At 34.4% G+C, this 6,123-nt stretch overlaps 1 long non-coding RNA gene across 1 annotated transcript; it reads right to left on the reverse strand.

Moving 5' to 3' along the window:
* Positions 1–218: 218 nt before the first annotated feature.
* On the reverse strand, positions 219–3,963 carry LOC113079460 (uncharacterized). Its single transcript, XR_003281713.1, has 4 exons — positions 3,551–3,963; positions 2,428–2,468; positions 2,221–2,335; positions 219–855 (listed from the first exon to the last, which is right to left on the reverse strand). It is a non-coding gene; the product is annotated as an uncharacterized LOC113079460 (long non-coding RNA).
* Positions 3,964–6,123: the final 2,160 nt, after the last annotated feature.

Consider the following 6,123-nt stretch of genomic DNA (forward strand, 5'->3'; position numbering starts at 1 on the left):
TTAAATAACGTGCACATTGAGTAACAGTAATTTTCCGTAATTCAAAAATACAGTTTTTTGCTGTAATTTTACATATTTTCTGTATTTTCTTCAGCTTTTAATGTTTGATAAGATGTTTTACATAAATATTGTGGAAAGTTAATAAGAAAAAAACCATTAAATTATCATAAAGTTTGAACACTGCTTTAATTCAAATAATCAGCCGTAAGTGCAAAAAATGTGTTTTAATAATTTATTGACCAATCTGCAAGAATATACAAATAGTTTGTTCAGGACTGCAATTTACTAATATTCTTTGTACAAAACTGCAACAATATACCAGTATAGAGATTATAGCTAAACTGCAACAATATTCCAATAAAAAAATAAGCCCAAAAGTTTAAATTAGATCACAACTGCAACCACATACAATTCAGTTTTTTTTCATAACTGCAACAGTATATATATATATATATATATATATATATTTAATAACTGCAACAACACACAAAAGAATTGTTCAAAACTGCAACAATATAGCAAATTGGTAAACAAATAAAAAATAAGAATTAATTTGTCCTTAAAACTGAACCACCTGTGAACAGATTAATTCATCTTGACAACAGATGATGCATTAAAAAAAAAAAAAATCAACCATGAAAGCAAATAATCAGCAAGTATTTTAAGTCTTTGACACTGTCAAGAATTTCTGCTAGGCAATGTAGGAAGATCTGACACTCCAAGTTTTACTCCATCCTTTCAAAGTCCGCAATCTTGTTAATCAGTGAAAGAACCTTTGGACTGACTGCTGATTTCTTTCTCGATGTGGTCTTCTCCACTTTCGATCCCTTCTCGGGGTTCATCTTAAAAAGGAATCTGTTGAGTAAAAAAAACATATTTAGTAATAAAACATGGACTGTACCATATGCTGTGAATATATTTAAAATAAAAGCAGAACAATAAGAACTTGTAAAGGGCATGCTTGTGGTGGATGTTGTGAAGAAGTATGTGAGAGGTAGTTGTGTGTGAGGCAGACTAAGAAGGTTGTGACAATGTAAGAGAGTGTGTTGTGTGAGGATGAGAGTGTGAGGATGCATGTAGGGCTGCACAATTAACCACATGCAGTTGTCAGATGCATTTGCAGATGAATCGCATTAGATTATGAACAGGATACTGCATAGCTTGTCAGTGAACTACAGCTCTGTTTATTAAATGTTGCTTAATTTGAAAACAGGTGATGGATATTTACTACTAATCACAGGACCGACTTTAATGACGAGACACGCCTGAAAAACGCATGTGATTAATTATGCAGCCCTAGAAGGTTGTGTGGGGATGCGTGTGAGAGTATGTTAGTGTGTGTGAGAGTGTGTGTGACTGTCTATGTGAGAATGTTTGGATGTTTGTATAAGGAAGTGTGTGTGAGAGGATGCGTGTGTGAGAGTGTGTGAGTGTAAGGATGCATTTGTAAGAATATGTGAAAGTGTATAACTGTGTGTGAAGATGCGTGTGAGAGTGTGTGTGTGTGAGAGAGAGAATGTGTGTGAGGTTGCATGTGTAACTGTCTATGTTAGAGTGTGTGGATGTTTGTATTAGAATGTGTGTGAGAGTGTGTGTGAGGATGCGTGTGTGAGAGTGTGTGAGTGTAAGGATGCATTTGTTAGAGTATGTGAAACTGTGTAACTGTGTGTGTGATGATGCGTGTGAGAGTGTGTGTATGAGTGAGGAAACGTTTCTGAGAGTGTGTGTATCTGAGAGTATGTAAGTGTGAGGATGCATTTGAGAGAGTGAGTGTGTGTGTGTGTGTGTGTGTGTGTGTGTGTGTGAGGATGCATGTGTGCAAATGTGGACGTGAGTGTGCGAGTGTGAAGATGCATTTGTGAGTGTGTGTATGTGAGAGTGTGTCAGTTTGAGGATGTGTGTGTGACCGTGTGTATATGTGAGAGTGTGAGGATGCATATGTGACATTGAGTGTGTGTGTGAGAATGCATGTGAGAGAATGTGTATGTGAGTGTGAGGATGTGTGTGTGTGACTGCGTGTATGTGAGTGTCTGTGTGTGTGAGTAGGCATGTGTGACTGTGTGTGGGTGCGTGTGTGACTGTGTGTGAGAGTGTGTGTGTTAGAGTGAGTGTATGTAAGGATGCGTAATTCAGTGTGTGTTGAAAAAGTGTGAGTGTGTGTGAGAACACACGTGTGAGTGTGATATGTGTGAGAGTGAGTGTATGAGTGTGTGTTTTTACCTTTGCACAATCTCTTGCGTTTCTCCTTGGTTTCCTGGGTATGAAATGTTCAAGCAGTTGTATGAAGCAAACATCAGAGCGTTGCAGAAGATGGTGATGTGGTCGTTAACTATGACTGGGTGAACAGAAAACATAAAGTTCATAAACCATAAACACCACAACTATTACAAGTGTAATATGTGAACATCTTTGCATTTTGCAACTCACCCTTTCATGTTGACCATGGTTTTAGCACTCACTGAACTTATCTGTAAGGAGAAAAAAAGCATGTAAATGTGAAATTTTAAGGAAATCTACAAAAATACAAAGAAATATATTGATAAATGTTTTATATCTATGGTTCTGAACCTTATCTGCGCCACCTGTTCATCCCTATCAGTGAGTCTATCAATAATCCCTATAAGCTATAACAGTCTTTAATTATAGAAGGGTGATTAAAACAGAAGTTGTGAAACTTTTTTCCCTAGGCGTAGATTACAAGATTACAAGGTTATATGAATTCTCAGATGACACACTGCAGACATTGTTTTTTCATTCACAATTTTAACTGGTCAATGGTTTCACCAGCTTTTTGAAACACTTTTAATATTTTAAATATTTGCTTAACCGATAGACAGATATAAAGGGTAACCAACAGAAATAATTTATTAAAAAGTGATTAAATACTGACTGTAACGATATTTCAGACCCTCAATAAGACTATATCTGGAAGTAAAAGAGTAAAACATGCAGACAAATTAAAGTAGTTAAGTGAATTTCATTATACAAGCGTAATAACCAGTGCTTGAAGAGGGAGAAATGCAGACGAACATAACGTTTCAAATCGCGCGTCACTTTAAGCGCTGGTCCTAATGAGTCTGTTTCTAAATTCAGAATTTTCATCCAATCTCGCCTCGAAAAATATGATTTTTTTTTTTTTTTTTGCTTTTAGACGACGCCTACTATTATGTATATCAAAACTGATTAAAAACACTGCATTATGCGTCGAAGTTCGGTAAAGTTGGCAACATCTACATATTCGAACTTAACATTAACTGAGCTAACTGTTAAATTTATGAGTTCTTAAACCACAAATGATAATAATATTTAATAACAGTATCGTAGACAACCAGCTAACGACTTTCCTTAAAGTAAGCCTGTTTTTCCCTCAGGGACAAAATAACATTAGAAGTTAACGTTACCCACACTTAACGACTAACGGCACTGGTCAGCGCCGAAGTTTGAAATACTGGTTTAACGATTCAAAAAGGTAAACATTCTAAATTTTAGAACTCATATATAGTAGAAATAGCATTTAGTAATGACCAAAATGAGAAAACATGAACTTTACCTGCTTATTTTCGCCTCAGATTGAAGATTGACCGTGAAACTGAAGGTCGAGTTATTCCTTCTGCGCGCGCAGCAGCTCCACTGCGTGCTTGGAGGAGAATGTGTCCTTGCGCTAGGGCGGGAATTCCTTCAGTTCGAATATTACATTTTTTATTTTTTTTAATTTTAATATCAGCATATTATTATATTATTATATCAAATTATGAAACGGTACTATGAGAATAAATCCGTAATAAAACACCAAACTGAGCAGAACTATTTTGACAAGCGGAAGAAGATGTGGTCAGTTGACAGTACTTTGGAAATACGATTCTTTCGAGAAGGATTTTTCAACAAACCTGTTCAAAAAAGGATTAACCTGCTCTTTTATGCAAACACGCAATGTAGGCTACATATACAACATATTATATCAATAGTAATAATAATAATAATAATAATAATAATGAACGTTAACTTTTGTACAGTTGTTATTTATATTTTTAATCTATTAAAAAATATGGCATTATATTATTAATGCCACACACACACGTACACACACACACACATACTGCACATACTACATATAAATATAGCGCATTATGTGAAATAAATCTTCAAAAATATTTTTGGGACGTTATGCACATTGACATGTTTTTCATGTGATTTTACATAAGATATGTAAATTTACAGTCTCTTTCTGTAATTTTACAATTTTAAACTGTATTTCAAAATTACGTGGAAAAAACTGTAAAATAAAACAGTAAAATTCCGTAAAATTACAGTTTTTTTTTACAGTGTACTTAAAAATATCAAGACACAGACAAAGGGTTTGTTTTCACCTGCGTGTTTGTGTGTTTTGAAGGCCTTTACCAGAGTGACATTGCAAAAAAAAAAAAAAAAAAAAGGCAAAAGCTAAGGTCTTTCATAGTATAAAGAAGTCTTAAAAGAGGCACATAGAAAGGCAATTAATGCAGAATACATGCATCTGGAAAACACTGGGTTAAAAAAAAAGTATTTGGATTGTTTTTAGCCCAGCTGCTGGGTAAATATTTAACATTTAAGAAATAATCAGCCAGTGTCTGTTATCCTGTTCCAACTGTAACAGTTCTGGATCTCTTAGACGAAACATTATGTGACTCCGTAACCAGCACATTAAGAAACAGGGCACTGCTTTGAGAACATATTTAACAACCAAAATAATTACATGCAATATTTTTCTAAATAAAATATTTCATTTTAGGTGTTTCGATCAAATGAAAAGACTGTTATAGCAGCGATTGATATTAAAAAGTTGTTTCTACACGATATCAATCTTATTGACTTTTGTTGATGTCCTGAGTGCAGTCAGGTTAGTTTATGCATTGACGGATGACTAAACCTAGTCTATTTATGAAGCCTGTTGCAAATGTCAGTCCACCTTAAAAAAAATATTTACATTATTGTAAAAAAGTTTGAGGTCACTATAATTCAAATTTTTTATTTTTTGTCAAATTAATACCTTTATTCAACAAGGATACTTTAAATCAATCAAAAGTGAGAGTAAAGATATGTTGAAGATTTGTATTTCTAATAAATGCTGTGCTTTTTGGGGCTGAGGGGGAGGGGTATCATCTATATATCACAGGCAGCACACACTCACACATGCAAACATTTTTCTACGATGAAATTTTCTGAATAGTTTTTCGGAAGTTGTTTGTCACTGCACACTTGATTGTGGGGATCTACAGTATCCAGTGCTTGAATGCCAGACTCATCACAGCTCAAGTAATTGCTCTTCATTCCTCAGTGGATGAGATAAGATATTATATAGATAATAAACATAAGCTTTCTGCCTAACTGAAACTAGTCTAACAAACAGAGCCAATTAAAGGATTTACTTGGGCTTTTTCAATTGCACCCCACTGCAAATAAGATTAACTACGGCTCCATGAAATCACCTGTCACTAGGGATGTACGTAATTGCTGCCAGTGGGCTGTAAGCAGTCCTCTTTACTACTTCTGAAACTTTCCTGCTTTTTTAGTCTTTCATGTTGTGAGAAATTTAAAGCTTGCTGACTGAAGGCTCAATGTAATATTAATAGAATTGGTCTTGAAGCTGCTTTTTAAAATGTATATAATTTTTTATATGTATATAATAAGTTGCTTGACACTGCTTTGTTCACTCACAAATATAAATCTCAAGTCCTCCTTTATGCGGTGAATGTTGAGCTTGACTATTCTGTACATTTCTAAAGAGATGTGGTTTGTGTTTGGTTATCTATTTCAAGCACTTACAATGCCAAATGTAGATTGTTCATTTGAAAATAGCAGATATATTGAAATACTTTCTTTCACACACATTTTATTGCAGTTATTGACCATCTCAGACTTATAAATTTGAAGTTCCTTTTTATTGTTGTTTTGAGGTGTCTAAAAAATATTGTGGTGTGACAAGACAGCGTGTTTGAGACTTCTTCAATACTGTCTGCAAACCCTTAAATAAATAAATCTCACCTCTGTAATTTTGTGCCACCTCAGATACCATCTATTTTGGTCTTTGTGTTGAGCTCACACTGTGAAAATTTCTTTTTCTGGTTAAGACCCATTTCTCAGTGA

The sequence above is a fragment of the Carassius auratus genome, unplaced genomic scaffold (assembly GCF_003368295.1).
Source record: "Carassius auratus strain Wakin unplaced genomic scaffold, ASM336829v1 scaf_tig00028061, whole genome shotgun sequence".
Lineage (NCBI taxonomy): Eukaryota > Metazoa > Chordata > Actinopteri > Cypriniformes > Cyprinidae > Carassius > Carassius auratus.